The sequence below is a fragment of the Ornithorhynchus anatinus genome, chromosome 5 (assembly GCF_004115215.2).
Source record: "Ornithorhynchus anatinus isolate Pmale09 chromosome 5, mOrnAna1.pri.v4, whole genome shotgun sequence".
Lineage (NCBI taxonomy): Eukaryota > Metazoa > Chordata > Mammalia > Monotremata > Ornithorhynchidae > Ornithorhynchus > Ornithorhynchus anatinus.
Window position 1 is genome coordinate 88,134,862 of NC_041732.1, and position 24,687 is coordinate 88,159,548.

The window sequence follows — 24,687 nt, forward strand, 5'->3', positions numbered from 1 at the left end:
TAGTGCTTGGCATATAGTAAGTGCTTAACAAGTACCATAATCATTAATATTATTAGGAGAAAAACAGCTGATGTCTCAAAGGGACCCCAGAGCAGCAGAGTGCCAGAGGCCAGATTTCTTCATCAATTGTCCTATGCTCAATTTGGAGAGTCCTCTGGAATCTAAGACCTGTGTATATGTGTGTGTGTGTGTGTGTATGCGTACGCTCCCCTCTCTCTGTCTTGTTAACATCTCAGTAGCCAGGGACTGTGGTGCTTTTCCTTAGACTGTAATCTCATTCTAGGCAGGAAACATATCCTCTAATTCTGCTTTATAGTACTCTCCCAAACTCATAGTACAGTGCGCTGCACATAGTAAGTGCTCAATAAATACCAGTGATTGATTGATTTCTTATATTCTTGCCAGAAGCTTGTGCTGCCCTCTGTATGGGATCAGCACTCAGTAAATGTTTCTAAGGAATAGAGTGCTGACTTTGTTGACCACATCAAGCACAATTCACTCAGCCACAGCCATCCCTACCACACATGCACACACTTACACACACCCTCTCCTCTGTAAAAATTGCAAAAGAACAGTAGTTAGGTAGCCTGAGATAATAGGAAATAGCTCCTAATCATCCGTCCCCCTAGAAATGCTCTGCAGATAATAAAATGAAGGCAGATGACTGTTTTATAAGAGGGAATCAGAGAGATAAGGAATAACCAGCAAAGTTACTCTCCAGGCAGTGAAGTTCACCTCTAAGAACCCTGCAAGCTCCATTAAGTTCATCCCATTTTCCCCAAGTTACTTAAGTCCAGGCCCTCCTCCTCCCCAGTTTATGTTAGCTTCTGGTAATCCCTCACACCATGTCCTAACTTCACTCTCTGCCCACCCACAGAATCCCCTCTATTCTAGAGCAGCTGGGTCTGTCACAGCTGTGGCTGGTTAGTCCTCCCCAGGCAATTCCATAAGAGGATGTCCTGCCTCCTGAGCTGATCCAGAGTGGGATGGGGGCAGTAGTTTAAAAAAAAAAAAAAGAAGTGAAACACAGCCCCCATTGCTCCCCTCTCTCCTGCTATCCTTCCATCTCTATCTCTCCACCTCCTATGCTTCCTGTCTCCCATTCTCACATGCTCCCCTGTCATGGTAAGTGTTGGGAGAGGAAGGGATACAGCGGCCCTGACAGCTTCAGTGCTGAGCAGCAGAGACATAAGAGGTGCCAGATAGTATGGGAAACCAGTGTGGTTGCCGGTTTGATGTTTGCAGGTGAAAGTCAAAAAATAATTCAGTAGATTTTGTGTTTGGTTTTTTTGGTAAAATGGAAAATGTTTTTTTCATCGGTTATATTTGTCTTTTTTTTGGAGTTCTTTTCTGTTCAAAGATCAAAATGTTGTCAATGAAATTGTATCTACAAATAGTCAGCTCTTTGGGAAATAATTTCTTGCAGACTTACACACTTCGTTCATGAAAATCCAGTAAGGCTTGTTGTTATCCAGGCGAGCACTGCATATGCACCAATTGTTAACAGCAGAATATGTGCTTGAGTTCTGAGTAGCAGTAGTGGGCTAATGGAAAGAGCATTGGCCTGGGAGTTAGAAGGTGGGTTTTCATTCTGGCTCTACCATGTGCTTGCTGTTTGACACTGGGAAAAACCCTTACCTTTTCTGTACCTCAGTTTCCTCATCTGCAAAATGGGGATTCAATACCTGTTTTTCTCTCCAGCTTAAACTGTGAGTCCCAGTTGGGACATGGACTGGATCCAGTCAATTGATCAATTCTAAAAGTGTGCAAGGCACTGTACTAAGTGCTTGGGAGAGTACAGTAAAGCAGAATTAGTAGATATGTTCCTGCTGATAGCTAGTTTACAGTCTAGATGGGGAGACAGGCATTAATATGAAAAATAACTTATAATACATACTTTAAAGATATGTTCATAAGTAATCAGAGGTCATGGGTTTGAATCCCAGCTCTGCTGCCTGTCAGCTGTGTGACTTTGGGCAAGTCACTTAACTTCTCTGTGCCTCAGTTACATCATCTGTAAAATGGGGATGTAAACTGTGAGCCCTATGTGGGACAACCTGATGACCTTGCATCTACCCCAACACTTAGAACAGTGGTTGGCACGTAGTAAGCACTTAACAAATACCAACATTATTATTATTATAATGTTTTTTTGCTAAGCACCTAATATGTGCCGAGGACTGTTCTAAGTGCTGGGGTAGATACAAGGTCATCAGATTGTCCCACATGGGGATCACAGTTTTAATCCCTATTATAATGATGAGGTAACTGGGCCCCAGAGAATTATAATGATGATATTTGTTAAGTGATTACTATGAGCCAAGCATTGTTCTAAGCACTGGAGTAGATTCAATATAATCAGGTTGTGCCCATTCTTAATCCCCATTTTACAGATGAGGTAACCAAGGCATAGATAAATCAAGTGACTTGCTTAAAGTCACACAGCTGACAGGTGGCAGAGCAGGAATTAGAACCCATGACCTCTGACTCCCAAGCCCGTACTCTTTCCCCTAAGCCATGCTGCTTCTCAGTGCTGAGTGCTGTGGGATTGGAGGTAGGGCAAATAGCAAATGTCCAACCTGATTAGCTGGTGTCTACCCCATTGCTTAGAACTGTACTTGTCACATAGCAAGTGCTAAGCAAATATCATTGTTGCTATTAGTATTGTTATCTGTTCTGTTTCTATAGTAGGGGTGATAGATTTCACTGCAATATTCCAAATCCCTCATCCAATTTCCCTGTGTCCAGCAGTTCTTATTGTGAGACTGGCTGGAAAGGAAAGCAGGTGCCATCTGTGGTCATAAAACAGAATATGTCACATCTCTAATTTTCCACATATTTGGAAAATTACCTCTTTATTTGGTAAGACATTAAGTGTGTTACTCAGAATGACTTAATAAGGAGTAGGAGAGTGTCACTTTCTTGTGCAAATTAGGGGAAAGGTAAAAATAGGAAATGAGAAATAAAACAAAGAACAATATAAAAAAAATCCAGTTGTCCTATGCATAATTAGATAGTCTGGGGCTGGGATATGGCCAGAGCACCAGAGCAGAATAGAAGCAGGTGGGCAGGGGTTGTTGTGTCTGAGGGGCAGAGCAGTGTCTCCAGCTGCTCACTTCTACCTCTGGGCAGATTGGCAAGGCCTGAACCCAGCTTCTGTCTGAATGCAAAACCACCAACTGCCACAATGGCGGAGAGACTTTTCCAAAACAAGATGCATCCAGCTCTGGTTCCTGTGAGTCTTCCCTCACCAGGACCCCTGGCCTCTCTCAGTGTGGGGACCCTTTCTCCCCTCCCAGAGACCTCATGGGTTGCGAGTGATTGCCTCTCTCTCCCCCTCCCACCAAACACACACACACACACACACACTTTGTAGACAACCATTTCTCTCCCATGCACCAGATAGAAGTGACACTTGGAGAGGCTGAAGGATCACAGCTTAAAAGTCTGCAAAGTTAAAAGACACACACTCCACACTATGCTCACCTGGAAGCCAGAGGCAGATTAAGAATCATCAGATGGCTCAGTGCACATCTGAAAGGTTTAGTATTAATTTCACTATTTCCACAGAACTGGCCACTGGAATGTGGTTGGCCAGAGAAATGTAAATTCCTTATAAGTACCATATAGGAAGATGTGTGGCATAGTGGATAGAGCACAGGCCTGGGAGTCATAAGGTCATGGGTTCTAATCCCAACTCTATCACTTGTCCGCTGTGTGATTTTGGGTAAGTCACTTTACTTCTCTGTGCCTCCGTTAACTCATCTGTAAAATGGGGGTTGAGACTGTGAGCCCCATGTGGGACAGGAATGTGTCCAACCTGATTTGCTTGAATCCACCCCAGTGCCTAGTACGGTGCTTGGCAAATAGTAAGTGCTTAACAAATACCATTATTATTATCAGTAGGCTTTGTCATTCTTCTTTCATAAATACCTTGTGTTTTCAAAGTCTTTAAAATTCTCCCTAAAAATCTCCAACCCAAGAATTGCCCTCTATCTCCCAGGTGATATTCACTAGTACCCATAGTAAGCTGTTTACAGTGAGTGTCTGCTCTAAGTTTCATAGCTATTCAGTAGTCTACATTAAAGAGTTCTCAAATCTACCACAAATCCACTGGACTACTTTATTTCCCTGATGAAAGTAAAATATTCTGGCTGGACCTAGAAAGAAGTTGTCATGTATGAAATCTCTTTGAAATGCAGTTATTTCTGCTCTAAGTCCCCCAAAGTACCCCCCCTAGTTTTCATTTCATGGTGACTCTGTCTTGGGACTCAATCTTAGTTTCTAAAGCTTCTGAATTTATTTTTAAAACCTAATATAAATGAGACTTGCATATTCTTTTCTTCATCAAAAGGGTTAAAAAGAGAGTGTTTTTCTCCAAAATTTCTTGGCGGGCATTTGTTACCAGGAAGGTCCCGGGGCGAAGGAGGTCTACACAGAGCTTTGCACTTTCCCAGAGCTGGGAGGAATGCTAACTTTGAATGGTGATCAGAAGCAGTCCTGCCTCATCTAGGACTAGCTTTCAACAGAGACAATCATGGCTGAAAGGCAGAGGGGAGACTTGGAGGGAGAGGGAAGGAGAACAGGCAGTAGTGTTGGCATGAGCAGGGGGCTGAGGCCACTGAAATATTGAACCTCCAACTCATGACTGACTGTCTCTAGGTAACCTGACCCCATCATTGTTAACCAGTGGGTGCATCTGAACTCCAGGCAAGCATGGAATCCCAGAGAGGACCCAGTTTAGTCCCTGCTGCTATCTGCTCACAGAAAGACAATATGCTCACAGATGTGCTTTGGCTTTCTATGGTGATTCTATTGAGGATAAGATTTAATCCATATATTCCATTAGAAAGAAGCAACATGGCCTAGAGTAGCAGTACATCCTAGTGGATAGAGCACAGACCTGGGTGTCAGAAGGATCTGGGTTCTAATCTTGGCTCCATCACAGTAAGTGCTAAAAACCCTTGACTGATTGATCCATTGAGTTGAGATAATGTAGTGGAAGTTCAATAAAGAATGAAAAGTTCAATGTGTGGCAATTATGTCAGTCTGGATTTATTGAATTTGACCAGTTATCTTTTTCTTTGTGTGCCTGTCCTTCCTCTTTAGAATGTTAGCCCTTCATGGACCAGGGACTTTGACTGAATCAGTGTCTATGTATATCCTCCAACACTTCAAATATGAAGGAAACATTCTATTGCCAGATTGAGGGGAAATCAAATTTTCCCTAGTCTGGGAGAGAGGCGACTCAGTTTTTTTTGTTTTTTTATGAAAGATGCAAAATTCTTTTCTCACAACTGCAGAGCATTTGAAGAGGGTTCAGTTTTCTGGAAAGAAGACATGGGATGAGAAGTGGCTAAGGAATGGGATGGAACAGGGATTTGTTCTTTTCTTATCATCTTTCAGCTTAGGTGCTGAGATTTGCTTAAACAACCATTGATGGATTTATTCTTATAATTTATTTGAGTTATAAATCAATCTCTACTTCTGCTTTATCCCTTCTCTAGCAATTTTCTACTACTTTCCCTGCATGACAAATGTTGCACAGAAGGGAGTAGTCAACAATTTTGAAGATGGCAGAAGGTTGGGTAGAATTACAACAGACTAGAGTTCCTGGGTCTTGGCAATAAGGAAGTCATTGGTAATTTTAGAGAGTACAGTCGCAGTGGAAGGAAGGGACTGAACACCTGATTGTCACTGGGTAAAGGTGAGATCAGTGAAGAGGAAATGAAGGCAGTAGATTTATACAATCCAATTCAGATGTCTGGATGAAGTAAGGGGCAGACAAACGGACAATAGCTATGAGGTTGATAGGAGAGACTTGAGAACGTCTGAAGACAGAGGGGAAGTAGCCAGCATTGAGTGAGTGGTTGAAGATGGCAGTAAGGGTAAGAGATTACACAGGCATGATAGCCTTTCTTAGTTAAACAGTTCTGGAGACAGTCCTTCTTGCATGATTTTAGGCAGTTGGTCATTCCCTAAAGACACACACCCAAGAAGATATGCAAATAGGACAGTGTTTGGCACATAATAAGTGTTTAACAAATACCATTTTTATGATGTAATAGTAATTTGCATCACTGAATCACTCAGGTGCTAAGGGATGACAGAGATTTAGATGATATATCAGCTCCTACAAAGGAAGTCACACTCACTCAGCCACATTAATCAGTCAATCAACTGATGATGGTGAGCACTTACTGTACACAGAACACTGTTTTGAACACTTTAAATATTGACAACACTCAACAACACCTGTGACAGAATTTTGTTACCTAAGCAACAAACTAATTTTGCAATGATAAACAAGGAAGTAGAAATTGACTCAAGAAGGCTAGTGCATCCTTGGAAACTATCACACAGAGTGTGGTGACAGCTGATATCCATTTCCAAACTAAACTAAAGGTCTTGAGAGCTGTACAGTGCTCCAACATTTTACACAGCTGTGAGACCTGAACCTACACAGGCACCATATCTAGCTTCTTTAGGAGTTTCATCAGTATCAACTCTTTTTATTTCATGTATAAGTTCTTACTATGTCAGTCAATCATATTTATTGACCACTTACTGTTTGCAGGGCACTGTACTAAGTGTCAGGAGAGTACAATATGTACTAAGCACTGGGGTGAATAGAAGCTGATCAGGTTGGCACAGTCCCTCTCCTACTGGGAAGCACAGTCTAAATTGGAGGTAGGGAGAATTAATCTCCATTTTACAGATGATATAACTGAAGCACAGATAAGTTAAGTGACTTGTCCAAGATCTCACAGAAGGCAGTTAATCAATCCATCAATGGTATTTATTGGGAGAACGCAATACAACAGAATTAGCAGATGCATTCCCTGCTCATAATAAATTCACCATCTAGAGAAAGTGGCAGAGCCCATAGTAGAACCCAAGAATCTAGGCCCACACTCTTTCTATTATCCTATGCTGCTTTCCTTTTTAAATTTAAGAGTTAAACATCAAATGGAAAGGAGAGGATCATAAACAATTCTATATTGCAATCAAGTCAACATCCCAGAATTGCAGTTAGTACTAGTGGTAAAGGTAGTAGCTGGAGATGCACCCCAGCTCTACAGTACTCGTGCAAATGTTCTTATACTCTACTTTTTCCCCTAACCCTAATCTTTTATCTAATCACATTTATTGAGTGTTTACTGTGTGCAGAGCACTGTACTAAGTGCTTTGGAGAGTATAGTATAACAGAGTTGGTAGATACGGTCCCTGTCCACAACAAGCTAATGGTCTAGAGGGGGAAACAGATATTCATATGAATCAATACATTATAGATATGTACATAGTTGTATATGTACATAAATCCAAGTGCCAGGGTGAGGCAGAAGAGCATGGGAGAAGAGGAAATGAGAGCCTAGTCTAGGAAGGCCTCTTGGACGAGAGTTGCCTACAATAAAGTTTTGAAGGTTGGGAGACTGATCATCTGTTGAAAATAAAGGGGAAGGACTTTCCAGGACAGAGGAAGGATGAGGGAAAGAAGTCAGTGTCAAAAAAGATTCATTCATTCATTCAATCATATTTATTGAGCACTTACTATCTGCAGAGCACTGTACTAAGCACTTGGAATGAACAATTGGGCAATAGATAGAGACAATCCCTGCCCAGCAATGGGCTGACAGTCTAAACGGGGGAGACAGACAACAAAACAAAACAGAACAAAACAAAACAAGTAGTCTGGTGATTAAGTAGACGGGTGATGAAGATGAGATTGAGGCACAGTGAGTAGGTTGGCATTAGAGGAGTGAGGTATGTGGGCTGAGTAGTAATAGTAGAAGTAATAGCCTGTACTCAGCTTTTTACTGTAAGCTCCTTATGATCAGGAGCTGTATTGTACTTTCCCAATTGCTTAGTATAGTGCTCTGCACACAGCAGTCACTCAGTAAATACCATTGATTTGTTAATTGAAGTATTTACTGAATGCCTTCTTAATGCAGTGCAGTATACTAGGTGCTTAGCAAGTCACAACAGTGTGACATAGTGATGTTTACATGTGGTTTACATTCTAATGGGGGGAGACAAACAGAAATATTTGGAGGAGTAGTTAAAACAAATGATTAAAGGTAAAATTTTTTAAAAAGTTATATACACACATGCTAAGGATGGGCATGAATAAATTAATTCATCCTGGACTTGATTCAGTTTTTATTATTTAGGGTTAGGGTCGTTTGAAAACTTGCTGGAAGAGATAAGATTTTAGAAGGGGAGAGCTGTAGTCTCCCAGATTTGGGAAGGGAAAGAGTTCCAAGACAGCAGGGCAGTATGAGTGGAGGTTGCCGACAACAGAGTTGAAGGGAAGTGCTGCAAAAAGATTGGCTTTGGGAGAAGCAAACAGAAAAAGGTGGGGAATAATGAGTGAAGAAAGTCAATAGGTAAGATGGGGAGAGTTGGTGGGGAGTCTTGAAGCCAAGTGTGAGGAGTTTTCATTTGATGTGGGAAGACTCAGGAAGTCAATGGAAGGTTTTGAAAAAAAGAGGTAGGTGGGCATGTAGGATAGCTTGGCTGGGAGGGAGGGGGAGGATTAGAGGCAAGTAAACTATCAACGAGGCTGAAACAATAATCTAACTGCAATCTGACCCTAGTTTTTGCCAGAGTAGTACCAGTTTGAGTGGAGAGGAAGGGGTGGATTCTAGAAATGTTGAATGCCGATAAGATTAGGCAGCAGACTGTATGTGATCACTGAACTATAGCAAAATGTCAAAGATGATGCAAGGATGCTGCCTTCTGAGATTAGGAAGATGATGACGTTGGCAGTCAAAATGGGAAGAAAGGAAATTTGAGTTACAGGGAGAGAGATAAAGTATTCTGCTTAGACATGTTGAATTTGAGGTAATGTCAGGAGGTTTAGGGGAGGAGGTTTAATAGTATTTGTTAATTTATCACCATGTGCTGGGCATTTTGCTAAACTCTGGGTAGATGCAAGCTAATCAGATTGGACACAGTCCATGGCCCACATGGGATTCACAGTCTTAATCCTCATGTTATAAATGAGATAGGCACAGAAAAGTGAAGTAACTTGCCCAAGTTCACCCATCAGACAAGTAGCGGAGCAGGGATACAAATCCAGGTGTTCCAGACTCCCAAGCCCTTGCTCTATCTACTAGGACTTAATGCTTCTCACATTTAAGCCGAGAAGTTGTGATGGCAAGGAGGATTATAGGATGGTCAGATTTGGGAGTGATTTGTATAGAGGTGGTAGCTGAAGCCAAGTTAGCAGACAAACTCTCCAAGTGAGTAGAATAAGAAGAGTAGGGAACTCATAACAGAGGCTGGGGGGTCACCTACTGTAAGATGGGGGGACAGAGGAGTTTCAAGCCAAAAAAACTGAGGAGGACAGGTCAGACCTCACTAAACCAAAGAGCCTCCCTACTAGTGTATATATTTATTCCAATCCTATCCGTTACTAAGACCTGCCGGTTTCACCTTTAAAATATCGCCAAGATCCGCCCTTTCCTCTCCACCCAAACGGCTACCTTACTGCTACGGGCTCTCGTTATATCCCGGCTAGACTACTGTATCAGCCTTCTCTCTGATCTCCCTTCCTCCTCTCTCACCCTGCTCCATTCTATTATTCACTCCGCTGCCCGACTCATCTTGGAGAAGCAGCATGGCGCAGTGGAAAGAGCACGGGCTTTGGAGTCAGGGCTCATGAGTTCGAATCCCAGCTCTGCCACTTGTCAGCTGTGTGACTGTGGGCAAGTCACTTAACTTCTCTGTGCCTCAGTTCCCTCATCTGTAAAGTGGGGATTAAGACTGTGAGCCCCACGTGGGACAACCTGATTCCCCTGTGTCTACCCCAGCGCTTAGAACAGTGCTCGGCACATAGTAAGCGCTTAACAAATACCAACATTATTATTATTATTATTATCTTCCTGCAGAAATGATCTGGGCATGTCACTCCCCTTCTTAAACACCTCCAGTGGTTGCCTATCCACGTCCGCTCCAAACAAAAACTCCTCACTCTAGGCTTCAAGGGTCTACGTCACCTTGCCCCTTCCTACCTCTCCTCCCTTCTCTCTTTCTACCGCTCACCCCACACGCTCCGCTCCTCTGCCGCCCACTGCCTCACCGACCCTCGGTCTCACCTATCCTGCCGTCGACCCCTGGGCCACATCCTCCCACGGTCCTGGAATGCCCTCCCTCCTCACCTCCACCAAACTAATTCTCTTCCCCTCTTCAAAACCCTACTTAAAACTCACCTCCTCCAAGAGACCTTCCCAGACTGAGCTCCCCTTCTCCCTCTACTCCCTCTACCACCCCCCCTTCACCTCTCCGCAGCTTAACCCTCTTTTCCCCCCATTTCCCTCTGCTCCTCCCCCTCTCCCTTCCCATCCCCTCAGCACTGTACTTGTCTGCTCAACTGTATATATTTTCATTGCCCTATTTATTTTGTTAATGAAATGTACATCACCTTGATTCTATTTAGTTGCCATTGTTTTTACGAGATGTTCTTCCCCTCGACTCTATTTATTGCCATTGTTCTTGTCTGTCTCCCCCGATTAGACTGTAAGCCCATCAAACAGCAGGGACTGTCTCTATCTGTTGCCGACTTGTTCATTCCAAGCGCTTAGTACAGTGCTCTGCACATAGTAAGCGCTCAATAAATACTATTGAATGAAAATGTCGGTATACTCTCTCTTCTATTCCTTGTTCAGGGACTTCTTTTGTGATGCACTTAACTGGGCCTATGAAAATAGATTGGTAAATGAAAGAAAACTAAATGAAGTAGCACATCCCACAGGAACTAGGCAAATTGTATTAATGTGCCTGGAGATTCAAATAAATGACCCAAACCCTATTAAGGTTTAAAAACCATGTGACAAAAAATTCAATTCACAGGGTTATAGATTCATATAGCGTTAGAAATACATACCACAAATCCAAGATTATTATTATTTATGTGAAATGACTGATTATTATTATTATAGCATTTGTTAAGTGCTTATTATGTGCCAAGCACTGTTCTAAGCACGGAGTTAGATATAATCAGGTTGTCCCATGTGGGGCTCACATTTTTAATCCCCATTTTACAGATGAGGTAACTGAGGCACAGGAAAGTTAAGTGACTTGCCCAAGGTCACACAACAGACGTGGCAGAACAGGGATTAGAACCCAGGTATTCTGACTCCCAGGCCCGTGTTCTTACCTTGATATAAAAATATTTTGATGTAGTAGTGGTGTTGGTCTTCAGTTTGATGATGATCCTGTCAAAGATGAGACTGCATTCATTAAGATGATGTCATCGAGAGTGAATCTCTTGCATATTTTGCCTATAAAGAAATGTTTGAGGGCAATTTCTGCCTCCTTGCTATGTGGGATGAGCTCTTGTCAGCCACCAATGGGGAAGTTACAATAATTATGGTATTTCTTAATCGCTTAATATCTGCCAAGCACTATTCTAAGTGCTGGGGTAGATACATGGTAATCAGATTGTTATGTTTTATCACCAACAGGACCCGCACTTGAGTTGTTTTTTCAACGTTGTTGATGGCTTGCACTGAGCCATTCACATTCTCTCACCTCATCCCCATGTGTCCTAGGCAGGCACTGGAAAGCACACTGAGAATGGAGCAGAAGTGGTAAGCAAGCCAACAGTGTAGCAGAGGACACCCTTTGTACATTAACAGTGTAAAAGGGATGTTTCACATACTGCTATTCTCACCTACAAACACACATGAGTATTCAATTTATCATTAGTAGCCTCTTCAAACATGTAGGCAGCCTTTCAGCTAGTTACTAGGTGTCCTGGAGTGGTTAGTCTTAAAGCATAACCCCTACATCTCCAAGACTGCTGAATAATTGAGTGCCTCACTCAACATCCTAGAGAGAGGGACAATGCTTTCTCCCTCAACTAAGTCAGGAAAAGTAAGCCATTTGGCTGATTTGGGAAGACTGAGGCCAGGAGCATTTCAATCTGAATTTCACTAATAGGGACAGTAAGTCTTTGTTTTGTATTAGAAAGAGGAAGCAACTTTTCCTTCCATTCAGCTACTAATGATACACATTTCCATATTCACGGCTTGCCTAACAATCCACACAGTTGAATATACTCTGAAGGCTTTTTTAAAAAGAAAACTTACATATTTACATTTGTTTAATATTAAATTTTAAATCTTCCATCATATCCTAAGAGACCATTTAAACCCCTAGCTCATTAGATAGAAAAACAATGAATAGTTATGATTTTTAAAAAAATTGTGTCAGTAGACAATCCAAAATAAAAGGGAAGATTCAGTCTTACAGCCCTTGAGAACAAAAGGAAAAGATCTAGAAAGAGATTTCTCCAACTGTATTTTACTTGACTCCAGAACAGAAATGATTTAGTAAAGCCACTGCTCAAAGGCAAAAAAACAGACAGCAGAAGCCCTTTCCTCTTTTATGTAACTTTTGTGACTGTTCTAAATTGATCATTTGTTTCCACCAGCTAATCTCTAAACAGAGGGCCTGTCCTTTTCAGTTGCAAAATTCTCTCACACAAGATGAATTACCTCCTCATCACCTCAGTTTCTTGCCAATAAGTACTTTATTTTTTTGCTAGGAAAAAGAAAATCAGCTTGTACTTTGCTTGCAGAAGCCGTCTGCATTTTAATTCCGGACTCTGAATGAACATCAGAGGGGCCTTATGATATTTTGCACAAAAGTCCCTCTGTTTGTGGCTTTACTCATGGCACTCAAAATAGCATTCAGTAAGCAGGGACATACTTTCAGTTTTGCAAAACTAAAAGCACTTTTAGTGTCCTTTACTGGGAGGAAGCTGTAACTTCTAAGGCTTGCTGAGGAGGCTGTGAAAGTCTCCAGAACTCTTTCCTTCTCTTCGTCAGATGTTTAATCCGCTGTTTAAACATCCCAATTCTCCAAACCACGCAGAGCCCTGCGCAGTTCCACAGGTAGGACCAGGCTAAACTGGTATATTCTGCATTCTCTGATCCTCTCATATTGGAAAAATTCCACCCAAAGAGCCTGAGCTTTCCAAATCTCACAAGCAATCCCTTCTCCCTAGTGCCCAAAGCTGTAAATGTGTATTTAGCATGCTAGTCTGGAGAATGGGATCAGTTCACAGTTCTTTCAGTGGGACTGGGGAAATCGAGTTTGTTCATTTCTGGAAATCTAATTTAGCTAAATTTCCCCTGGTAAATGCATCACTCGTCTATTTTTCTTAGTGTTCTTTTATGGTAGCATGTAGGAAGTTCTGTGCTACAAGGTACTGCCAGCTAATGGATGATAAAAGGTCCATCATTAAACAGAGGGGAAATTTCCATTTTGTGGGCTTGTAAGTCTTCTAGCTCTGGAAAAGTTATTCTGTCATTTATGAAATATTTTTGAGGGTATGCCTTATGAGAGGGTTTTTTTTTAATGAGGTCTGTTTTTTGGTATTTGAGGTCCTTTTTTTTATGGTAATTCACCTTTTACTTGCCTATCGATAATTCTTAAAGATGAAAAATCTTAAGGAAACGTGAAGCAAGCCTGACCAGAACATTTCTTGTCTAAATATACTGAAAATAGTGGCAATTAAAAGAAAAGCAGTGGAAATCAGGAGAAATTTGAAACACTATCCATTCAGAAAAAGCATGCTTAAATTCTGCAGCATTTTAGTGAACTTTGATTTTTATTTCATTCATAAACTTCAGATTGGATCAATTTCCATTTAATAATCTTACTACTAGTTCAACCAACACACATTGTTTCGAGAGTATAATTTTGGTATTAATATATTTAGATTTACTCTGAAGAATGAAAGACTGGTGCAAATTGAGATAGACTGAATTGAATGTATCTGCCAAAATATTCAATCTTTAATTTTGACTTAGCCTTATGTTATGGAATGTCTCTTCTACTGATTTCATTTTTCCATGATGAATTATTTGGATTTTGCAAAATATATTATCCAACAAATGAAAAGATAGTTATTTCAAAGAAACCCCAGGTGAAATACTAACATATTTGAAATGTCTGAGATTATATTTCTGATTATGAAGGAAGAAAATGGCATTAAAATTTTTGACCTTACTGATTTCATGTAGTCTACTAGAGTCTCTCTATCATTATAATTTAACCTTTATAAACCTCTTTAAAAAGTATTCTACATTTTGAATATACTATTGCCAAGAATTTCTTTTTCAAAACTAATGATCTGAATTACTGTGAAACTTGGGTGGCTGCACATAAAAATGGTATTTTGAACTTATATTATTATTAACATTATTGTCATCATCATCATTTTTGTTGTTGCTGGAATATTTACCCAAGCACTCAAAGTGCTAGACAAAGTAATATATTTTATCTAATGTCCTGCTTTGATTTTTAGCTGTCTGGTGCATGCTATTTGAATGTCTGATGCACTGTTGTTGCTTCTTTCATTTTAAAATGTGCTTACTTTAGGTATGTTCTTAAGCAAATTTCCTAAAGAAAAGATTTAATTATTCAAATGATGTTAGAAAAATATAATTCTTTGAATTTGTTTTTCCAAAGAGTCAAGCAAGGATTTTACCTCACTTTATTTTATTTTAATTTAGTAGTGTTTGTTCAGCACTTAAATATGCCAGGCAGTGTACTGAATGCAGGGGTAGAATAAAGTGCATCAGGTTGGGCACAGTCCATGCCCCACAAGGAGCTCACAGCATTAATCCCCATTTTACAGATGAGGTAACTGAGGAACAAAGAAGTTAAGTGACTTGCCTAGTGTCACACACTTGACAAGTGACAGAGCTGGAATTAGAACCCAGGTCCTTCTTAATCCCGGGCAGGTGCTCTATCCATAGGGAGATGCTGCTTCACCTGTGAGGAATCCTCTCTCACAGAGAGATATTTTTAACCCACTGTTTCTAAATTTTCTTTAAAAATTTTCAATTCTTTCCTTTGTGGTTTCTGATTCATCTTCCCCTTCTAGTATGCCATTCTTTTTTGTCTTCCTACTCACTGAACCTCCATCTCTAATCTGGACTGGTTTCTACCCTTACTCCTATCTTCTTCTGCCTGCTGAAGGCAAGAGCTAGCCCCACCTTAACCAACTCTGCAGGCCCAGATCATTATTTCCCTGACACCTACCATCTGAATAGAATTGGTTCATTCCTGCCTAGTAGTGCTTAATGTTTGTGGGTGCATGGGGAATATTGACCTTTTGCTATAGTTTTCCAGTGGTATTTGTTACTATGGTATTTAAGTGCTTACTGCATGACAGGCACTGTATTAAACTCTTGAGTTAATCTGTCGAGTCATTTTTGAATCCTAAAATAGGGGAGGCGAAGAAGGAGAGGAAAAAGGAGAGAGACCAAAGAGAAAGAGATGCTAACAAAAGCATTTTAGACAGGCATTAAAGTGATCGAGAATGACATATAGAAATGATTCATATCCTCTTTCTCTAGATTATGGTATAAAAAATTAGTTTTTGTAGAACCCCACATTCTTAAACTGAATTCCAGTATAATTTCAAACACTTTAGTGGATTTTGTGATGCTTCCACATTGTAGTTGGTTTGAGAGAATATAAGAAAATCAGGCACCTAAATACATGATTTTCATGCGCTACAGTCTGTCAAAGGATGTTCATTTAACTACTGGATGTTTTCCATAAATATGAGTAAATACATTTTTGATCCACTTTTATTAGCCTCAGCTCTCTTCTCCAGCTATGTTTCCTCTGAAAGTTCCCTTTGGTTATAATAGTATATTCAGCACTTACATCTATGCCAAGTACTGTATTAAGTTTGGGGATAGATAGAGGTAGATGGCTATGGGTTCTAATCCTGGCTCTGCCACTCATCTGCTGGGTGCCATTGGGCCGGTCACTTCACTTCTCTGGGCCTCAGTTCTCTCATCTGTAAAAGGGGGATTGGGACTGTGACCCCCACGTGGAACTATCTGATTACCTTGTATCTACCCCAGCGATTAGAATGGTGCTTGGCACATAGTAAGCGCTTAACAAATACTATCATCATTATTATTATTATTATTATAGATAGAACTGGCATTGAATTCCCATTTTCCAAATGAGGAAACTGGGTCACCCAGAAATTGCGACTTGCCCAAAGTCACAGAAAAAGTAAATGTCAGGTCCAGGATTAGAATCTAGATCCTCTGCCTCTCAGGACCGTGCTCTTTCCACTGCAACATGCTGCTTTGGAAAAAAAAAATGTTGCCTCAAATTATCCAGAAGGAAACTACTCTAATTTTGTGATTAGGTAGCTAGGAAACAACCAGATTCCCCAGAGAATTAAGCGTTTTCTAGACAATTTATTTCATGAAAACATTAGCATTTCTGTTGAAGAAAATTCCTTCTTTGGGGGAAAAAAATGGAAAGGGTTTTTAATGTTCTTGAATTAATGAGTGTTTGGTGGCTATGCACTCTAACTCATCTTACAGGAAAGGAACAACATGCTCAAATTGTGCTCAGATAAAAAAAAATCAGTCTTACCACTTGAAGATAAAATGGCAAATTATTTACCCTAGACTTTCCCAATTTGCAAACAGTTCACGTACTTCTATGTATGAGTTTGGTCTGTTACCTTTCAGACATACATATATATATATATGTATATACATTTACATAGGTTCAAAGTGCCCAAGCCAAGACTAAAATTTGGTTGTAAGTGAGTTACCAACATGCAATCAGGACTACTGATTTTGGGTCTATTCTTCATCGGTACTAAATGTGGGGGAACAACTGCATGAGAAGTAAAATATCACAGAGTTTAAAATGTAATGGGTGATACAAACTGTTGTATGCAGTAATTTTAGTAATAATAATAGAAGCGATAGTGATTTTTTTAAGTACTTAACTATATGCCATACATGGTGGTAAACACTGGGGTAGATATAGAATAATCAGATTGGATACTGTTCTGTCTCACATGGGGCTTACTGTCTAAGGGAAAGGAGAACATGCATTTAATGCTCACTTTGTAAGTGTGGAAACTGAGGCCGAGAGAAACCAAGAGACCCTCCCTAAGTCACACAGCAGTCAAGTGGAGAAGCCAGGACAAGATCTCAGGCCTCCTGAATCCCAATCTTGTGCCCTTTCCACTAGGCCCGGATATTTCCTACATCCATATATGATTCACTGTACATATTTCTTCCTTCACTGAATGGACAGGGTGTGGGTTGTCCAGGATTCATTCACTCAGGAATTTTCTCTTATGTATGCTTGTACAGAAAATAAGAGCAAGAGCTAAATCATGGCTATGTGACTCCTGACATAGCTTTGTGCCTACCCAATCCCTTGGAAGCTCAGAGCGATTTCAGCCTAGTAGTTACTAACCAGGCCGGCCGGCAGCTAGGTGAAGGGGCCAGTGAACTGCTAGCAGTACACTCAAGCAGCATTTATCACAGACAGATTCCTGAATTAGCCTGGCGTAATGTATTCATATATGATCCCAATGCCATGTTTTCACAGACTCACATTGACCCTTTTCAGCATTTCTTTGATCGCTGACAAACCAGGGTTGTAGGACCAAATCCATTGAACATCAGCTGGCCAATAGGACACATAGCATTAGTATAAATAAGGTTTCAAGGATGATTTTGAGTTGTAGCAATAGATTTTGTTCACAGTAATAGGATTAATTAAACACTATGTTCAAAGTACTACATACCAAATGCTAGGAAAGAAACAATATGGATGAGGTATAAGGAGGGTTCCAACTTTCCATTCTGTGGCCTGTTGTTTAGTAGTCAAATGAGAAATAGAGAAATGGAGTTCTTCAGGTACCGGCCTGGACAAAAGATTATTCCTAAAACTTTCCCACCAAAGCTATCTTGACAGCAACAATTTTAGATCTCTATTTATTTTTTTAACCCTTAGGACAGCCAGGATTTAGAGAAGGAAAATTCAGGAGATGGAAAGAAGAGGAGATGGAGGATTATAGAAGGCCATTTTGTTCATTTTGGGAGTTGTCATAATGAGCTGATGATCATCTGACTTGATCATCTTGCACTTACCCCAGCGCTTAGTAGAGGGCTTGGCAAATAGTGATGCTTAACAGACACCACAGTTATTGTTATTATTTATTCACCTTGACAATACATTTACCAGCCTTTAACATATGCCCTCTTACACCTACATTTCCTTACATTAGCTTTCTTTGGAGAAATCTGAACACATTCCTCCTATTTTTTTCTGTTCTTTTCCTCACCTCGTAGGTGAGTAGAAGGAAGCTTTTGTTCAATGACATTTACTGAGGGCTTACTGTCTGGAAGTTTCCTCAGAGAATAATAACACACACATCAGGCCCAGTAACTGTGACACATTCAAAACAAGCAAGCAGAAGCCACATGGCATTATAGAGCCAAATGAGCCACAAGATCAGCTATTGCAAACATCGTTAGATATAAAAACTAGTTGTTTTCTGCAGGATTCGTAATGAAACCATCTTCCAAGGCCAAAGCAATTTTGCTTAAGATACTGTTAACTCAATTTCATCTATTTGTAACTCCAAATAATAGTCTAGAACTAACTGTAGTACTCTGGGTTTTGACTTGAAATGTAATCTAAAAAAAGTAGGAAAAGATTACCTTCTGCTAGTCTCCCTGCTATTTCTGAGTCCACGAACTAATAGAAATGTCATGAACTCATACAAACTCTAAGTCTATTTCTATCCATTTTTACCTTACTTAACCCTGTCACTTTCTAAACCTGTGGGAAATGTTTATTATTTTTGTCAAACATTTTTCAGACATGTTTTTAAGAAAAAAAAACTTCTCAAATATGCATCCAATGTTGTTTCTTTTTCAGCTGTGAAGCAATTATTAGGAAATGATCTAGTCAAGTAATTCCATAGAAACTCTGCACCATGATGGCTAAATTAGACATCAATAAAGTGTTTGTTTTTTTTTTTTTTTTTTGCTTTAGAGATGGCAGTGGAGTTAGAGATCAAAATCTTCTATAGGTCAAAGAACTAGAAGCTATTTTCTTGTTCTATTAAATCACTCCGGAAAGACGTCTTTTTGTGTCTATAAATACATACATATCTAGTATTTATTGAGTGCTTAATTTATCCAGCACCATGCAATAAATGCTTGGGAGAGTCAACAGAGTTAGTAGAAAAGATCCTTACTCTGAAGGACTTTACAGTCTTTAATGCGTGTAGACATGTATCCGTGCATGTATACTTGAGAGACTGTATGTGTTAAGGTCTATTAAGAATATTGATTTTAATGTTTTTATGTCTCTCTTTTAGCTTGATAGAGTGTAAGTGGATACCATAGGGAAGGGTAATTAATGCCTGAAGGATGCAAGACATTTTATTCTACCAGTGCTTTCTGGGTAATTTCCCTGCATGAAAAGGGATTTGAAAAAGAATCAAGCAGAGGTTGGTTTAAAGCTAGAAAGGCAAGAGAGTGATGCAGAAAATCCAGGGGGAGAAAACAGTTACAGCTTTGGGAGAATAACAACATTTTGACCTTTAATTATCCAGACTGGATAAGGACTTTAATCAAATTCACTTGAAAATTTAATTCATTTTACTAGAACAGCCTTACCTTCGAATCCCAGACTAGTATGTCACCTCCATTTGCTTTCTATCAATAATATCTTATTATGTGGAATCACGTGGGTAACTGTTCTATCACAGAAGTTTTAGTGAAGGAGAATCCCCATCAAGCTTTGATGCATGGATAAGACTTGTAAAATTAAGAAACAATTTTAAAGAGGAGCCAGAGCTTCTAAAACCGGTAACAGAAACCAATAAATGTAGGAGTGTTTCCGTTTGATTTTTTTATGATAAGGTTGTTTTACCACCAAATATCTTGTGACATGTTTTGAGGTCTTTCTAAACTGGTAGAACAAACTGAAACCCTCTCCCTAATGTTTCATGCAGAAAAATACAAAACAAAAACAAGCTCCTGTGGGCTATCAACCATTTTCTTCAAAACATTTTTTTTGTTGTTCTTTGAGATGCAAGGCATTTATGTTTCATCATGCACTATCTCATGTATCACGTGATGTCTCATAACAAAAGAAACCAAAAGCTAGCCTCAGATGTATTGATTAGTATGAAGAACTGAATAGAAATACTCCAGTGAAATCACCTGTGTTCCTCTTCAACAACTCTGAGACAGCTCAATTTGTATGTTAAAAGTTCAATACAGTAAAGGGGATTCTGACATAGAAAGTGACCTATGAAATACATAGAGAACATACTGAAAAGTCATGTGGAGACGAACTTACTCCTGAGTACATTTGCAGGCTTGTTTTAATTATGAAAACAGACTTCTTTTAGAATAACATTTCATAATTGGGTCCTTACACAATATTGTAAAATTGTGTAAATTTTACACAAAATTGTAAATAAATTTTGTCTTATGAGGCTCCATAGTTGACCATTTATTCTTAAGGACACATTATTCAAAGGGTTTTGGTTTTCTGAAGTTTTATTTCCATAAAAGATCAAGGAAAATGAAGCTGACATTTTACATTAACTTTAAAGTATGAAAAATGTTATTTAAGACAAGTAATATAGAGTCATTTGTTTCCTTAGATTTAATTTAACAGAATTTTGGATCTTATAAATGCCCAACAAAAATCTGTTTGGTTCTAAGTCAGTTTCCAAATGTATTCACAATAGGTGATTTAAGGAGGAGTGTGACCTAGAGGAAATGCCCAGGACTAGGAGTTAGTAGACCTGGGTTTGGCTGTTTTTGTGACCTGAGACAAGTCACTTAGCTTTGCTGTCAACTGTAAAATGAAGATTAAAAATATGTTCTCCTTTGTCTTTAGACTGTGAACCCTGAGTGAGATAAGGATTGTGTATAATATGCTTATATGGTACTAATAATGATAATGATGATGGTATTTCTTAAGCACTTACTATGTGCCAGGCACTATTAATAATGTTGGTATTTGTTAAGCGCTTACTATGTGCCGAGCACTGTTCTAAGCGCTGGGGTAGACATAGGGGAATCAGGTTGTCCCACGTGGGGCTCACAGTCTTAATCCCCATTTTACAGATGAGGGAACTGAGGCACAGAGAAGTTAAGTGACTTGCCCACAGTCACACAGCCGACAAGTGGCAGAGCTGGGATTCGAACTCATGAGCTCTGACTCCAAAGCCCATGCTCTTTCCACTGAGCCACGCTGCTATTCTAAGCACTGGGTAGATACAAAGTAATCAGGTTGTCTCACGTGGGGCTCAGAGTCTTAATCATGTAAAATCCCATTTTACAGTTAAGGGAACTGAGGCACAGAGAAGTTAAGTGACTTGCCTGAAGTCACACAGCTGATAAGTGGCAGAGCAAAGATTAGAACCCATAACCTCTGACTCCTAAGTCCTTGCTCTTTCCACTAAGCCATGCTGCTTCTCATGGTATCTATCTGAATTCTTGGAACAGTGCTTGACACACAGTAAGTGCTTAACATGTACCACAACTATTAATATTATTATTATTTTAAATGATACCAATCATTAAAATGCTCAAGTCATTAAATCACTCAGGACATTTTGTCAGTACCCTGGATGTCTGAGACTATGTAGGAATTTAGGTCACTCCATTAGCTTTTCTCATCCTATCGGACCTTGCTCCGCTCCTCTGCTGCTCACCTCCTCACTGTGCCCCATTCACGCCTATCCCGCCGTCGACCTCTGGCCCAGGTCCTACTGCTGTCCTGGAATGCCCTCGCTCCTCACCTCCGCCAAACTCTCTTCCCCTCTTCAAAGCCCTACTGAGAGCTCACCTCCTCTAAGAGGCATTCCCAGACTGAGCTACTCCTTTTCCCTCTGCTCCCTCTGCTCCTCTGCTCCCCCTCCGCCCTCTGCTCCTCCCCCCTTCTCCCTTCACCTCCCCTCAGCTGAGCCCCCTTTCCCTCTGCTCCCTCCCCTCAGCTGAGCCCCCTTTCCCTCTGCTCCTCCCCTTCCCCCCTTCCCCTCACTTAGCACTGTGCTCATTTGTATATATTTTTTATTACCCTATTTATTTTTTTAATGAGGTGTACATTCTCTTGATTCTATTTATCGTGATAATGTTGTCTTGTTTTTGTTTCGTTCTGTTTTGCTCTGCCGTCTGTCTCCCCGATTAGACTGTGAGCCCATCACTGAGCAGGGATTGTCTCTATCTGTTGCCGAATTGTATATTCCAAGGGCTTAGTACAGTGCTCTGCACATAGTAAGCACTCAATAAATACTATTGAATGAATGAATGCTCACCTCCTACTACAACCCAACCCACATGTCATTTCTCTAATTGTCACCTACTCACTGTACCTCAATCTCATCTCTTTTGCTGCTGATTTCTTGTTCATGTCCTCCTTCTGGCCCTCCTCCTTCGTATCTGACAGGACATCATTTTCCCCATCTTCAAAGTCCTGTTAAAATCCTATCTCCTCTAGAATGCCTTCCCTGACTACTAGTTTATTCTTCATTCTACTTGAACTCTCTTGTGCATTGCCTATATGCTTGGATAATAATAATAATTATGGTATTTGTTAAGTGCTTACTATGTGCTGAGCACTCTTCTGAGCACTGGGGTAGATACAGGATAATAAGATTGTCCCACGTGGGACTCACATTTTTTAATCCCCATTTTTACAATGAGGTAACTGAGGCACAGAGAAGTTAAGTGACTTGCCCAAGGTCACACAGCAGACAAGTGGCAGAGGCAGGATTAGAACCCACGACCTCTATCTCCCAAGCCCATGCTCTTTCCCCTAAGCCACACTGCTTCTCTGGATCTGTACCCTTTAAGAATATTGATACTAACCCCACCTCTCAGCACTTACGTACACAGGCAGAGATTGTCACTGTTTTTTGTTGTTCTGTACTGTCCCAAGTACTTAATACAGTGTCCTGCACACAGTGAACACTCAGTAAATATGATTGAATGAAAGAATGAATATCCATATATTCTGCTGCTTTACCTATCTGTAATTTATTTTGTCAATTCCCCCCACCACACCAGATTATTAGGTCCATGGGGGAAGTGATCATGTCTACCATCTCTGTTGTATTGAAGTCTCCCAAGTGCCTAAAGATGTGCTCTACACACAGTAAACACTCAATAAATACCATGGATTGACTGAGTGATTGATTAATAGGTCACCCTGAATGAGGGATGGGCTAGGAAATAAACCCCAATTTATCTTCTCCTTTTCTCCCCCTCTTCTCTGGATCTCTACTCTTATCTCTTTCATCTTAATCCCATCCTTTATTTAACTGTCTCCTCAAGTTATATCACTCTTTAAAGCATCAATTACATTTATAAAGATCCTATAACTTGTGAAGAACTGCATTAAATTTGGGGCAGAAAAATTAATTCAATCATTAGAATTTATTGACCATTGGGTGTAAAGCACTATATTGAATGCTTGGACTGGGCTTGCAATCTTGTCGATGAGATAATCAATCAATCGATTACATCTACTGAGCACTTACTGTGTGCATAGCATTACACTAAATCTTCGGAAGTGGATAATTGCAATAGACTTGGTAGAAATGATTGTTGTCCACAAGGAGCGTACAGTCTAGAGGCGGACAGATACTCAAGTGACATGCAGATACTGCTTAGATATTGATTATGACATTGAGTTTATACTTGTGAGCCAGACTGCTGGTTCTGTGTATCTCTTCCACACAACCAGCAGTGTTCAGGTATATTGCAGTAAAGAACCCTGGTACTGAATGAAAAACACAGAGAAGAACCACCTTAGAAAATACAAACTTCCAGAAGACACCAGCGACAGACAGACCAATGGGGTGAGGCTTCATGAGAAATGGGGTGACTCCTTTAGAGCAGAAGTGCTGTAATGAGTGTGCTAACAAAAGGCAGCACTGACAAAAAAAAAAGAGGTCTAGTGGATTAAAATAGCAAATTCATCAGTGCATCAAAGGAGACTCTTTCCTTGGACCCAATATGAAAATAACTGTTCAAAAAATGGGATTTTTAGCCATACTTGGATAAAATATCCATTTATACATATGTATAAAAATATTTTTTCTTGAAAGGTACAAGTTGCTGAACTCCTTTCAGGATTTACGATAGGCTCCAAAATAGCCACTGTGCACCACCATAGGATGTTTCTGAAGATTAATGGAGAAGTATTTTTGAGGTTTTAGAAATTCTAAGATGAAAGAAGTTTTCATCAATACTATTCAAAATGATTCTTTTTTTTTGAAGTGATGTGAAAGTGATATGAAAAGAAACCTGCTTAATCCACAATGTGTGACCCTCAAGAAGAGGTTTCTGTATGATAAACCCCTGGTTCCCCATCAAGTTCAACAATGCTTTGCAGAAAAAGCACTGACCCCCCTGGGGAGGGAACAATAACCCAATTCCTCATTAGGGTGCAGTGAAATTTGAAAGAACACGATTGCACCCCATTGCTCACCTGCTGTCTTCCCAGTATGATATTTTCAATTAAATACAGGATTCTTATGGGCCAGAGACAGTGGGACATTTTCCTGAAATTAGCTGATTTCCAGTTGTCATTCTATGAGCATCCAATAAGCAGTTTCTCTCACATTCTTTATCTGTGAGACGATATTTAGGTCTTCAACTTTCTCCATATTTAAAGCTTACAGGAATCATTCAACACATAGACTTTCTCATTCTTAAGAATGATTAAGTAACCACACACCTTCAGGGAAACATATTTCTAAATTGAAATGCAAACTTTTGTAGAGTTATAACAATGGCTTTCAGTGTTTTTATTAGTCACCTGTAGCAGGTGTCCTCTTCAAATCCAAAGAAA

The 24,687-nt window shown here is 40.0% G+C and overlaps 1 protein-coding gene across 2 annotated transcripts in view; it reads left to right on the top strand.

Moving 5' to 3' along the window:
• Window positions 1–1,070: 1,070 nt before the first annotated feature.
• The window catches only part of CDH19 (cadherin 19), a 157,346-nt gene continuing 133,729 nt past the window's right edge, over window positions 1,071–24,687 (top strand). Inside the window, exon 1 of one of the 2 annotated variants that reach the window (XM_029064360.2) lies at window positions 1,071–1,125. The gene's annotated coding sequence lies outside the window, so the exon portion shown is untranslated. Of the gene's footprint in view, window positions 1,126–12,750; window positions 12,903–24,687 lie in introns of those variants that run through there. The other variant, XM_029064357.2, reaches the window with a different exon arrangement.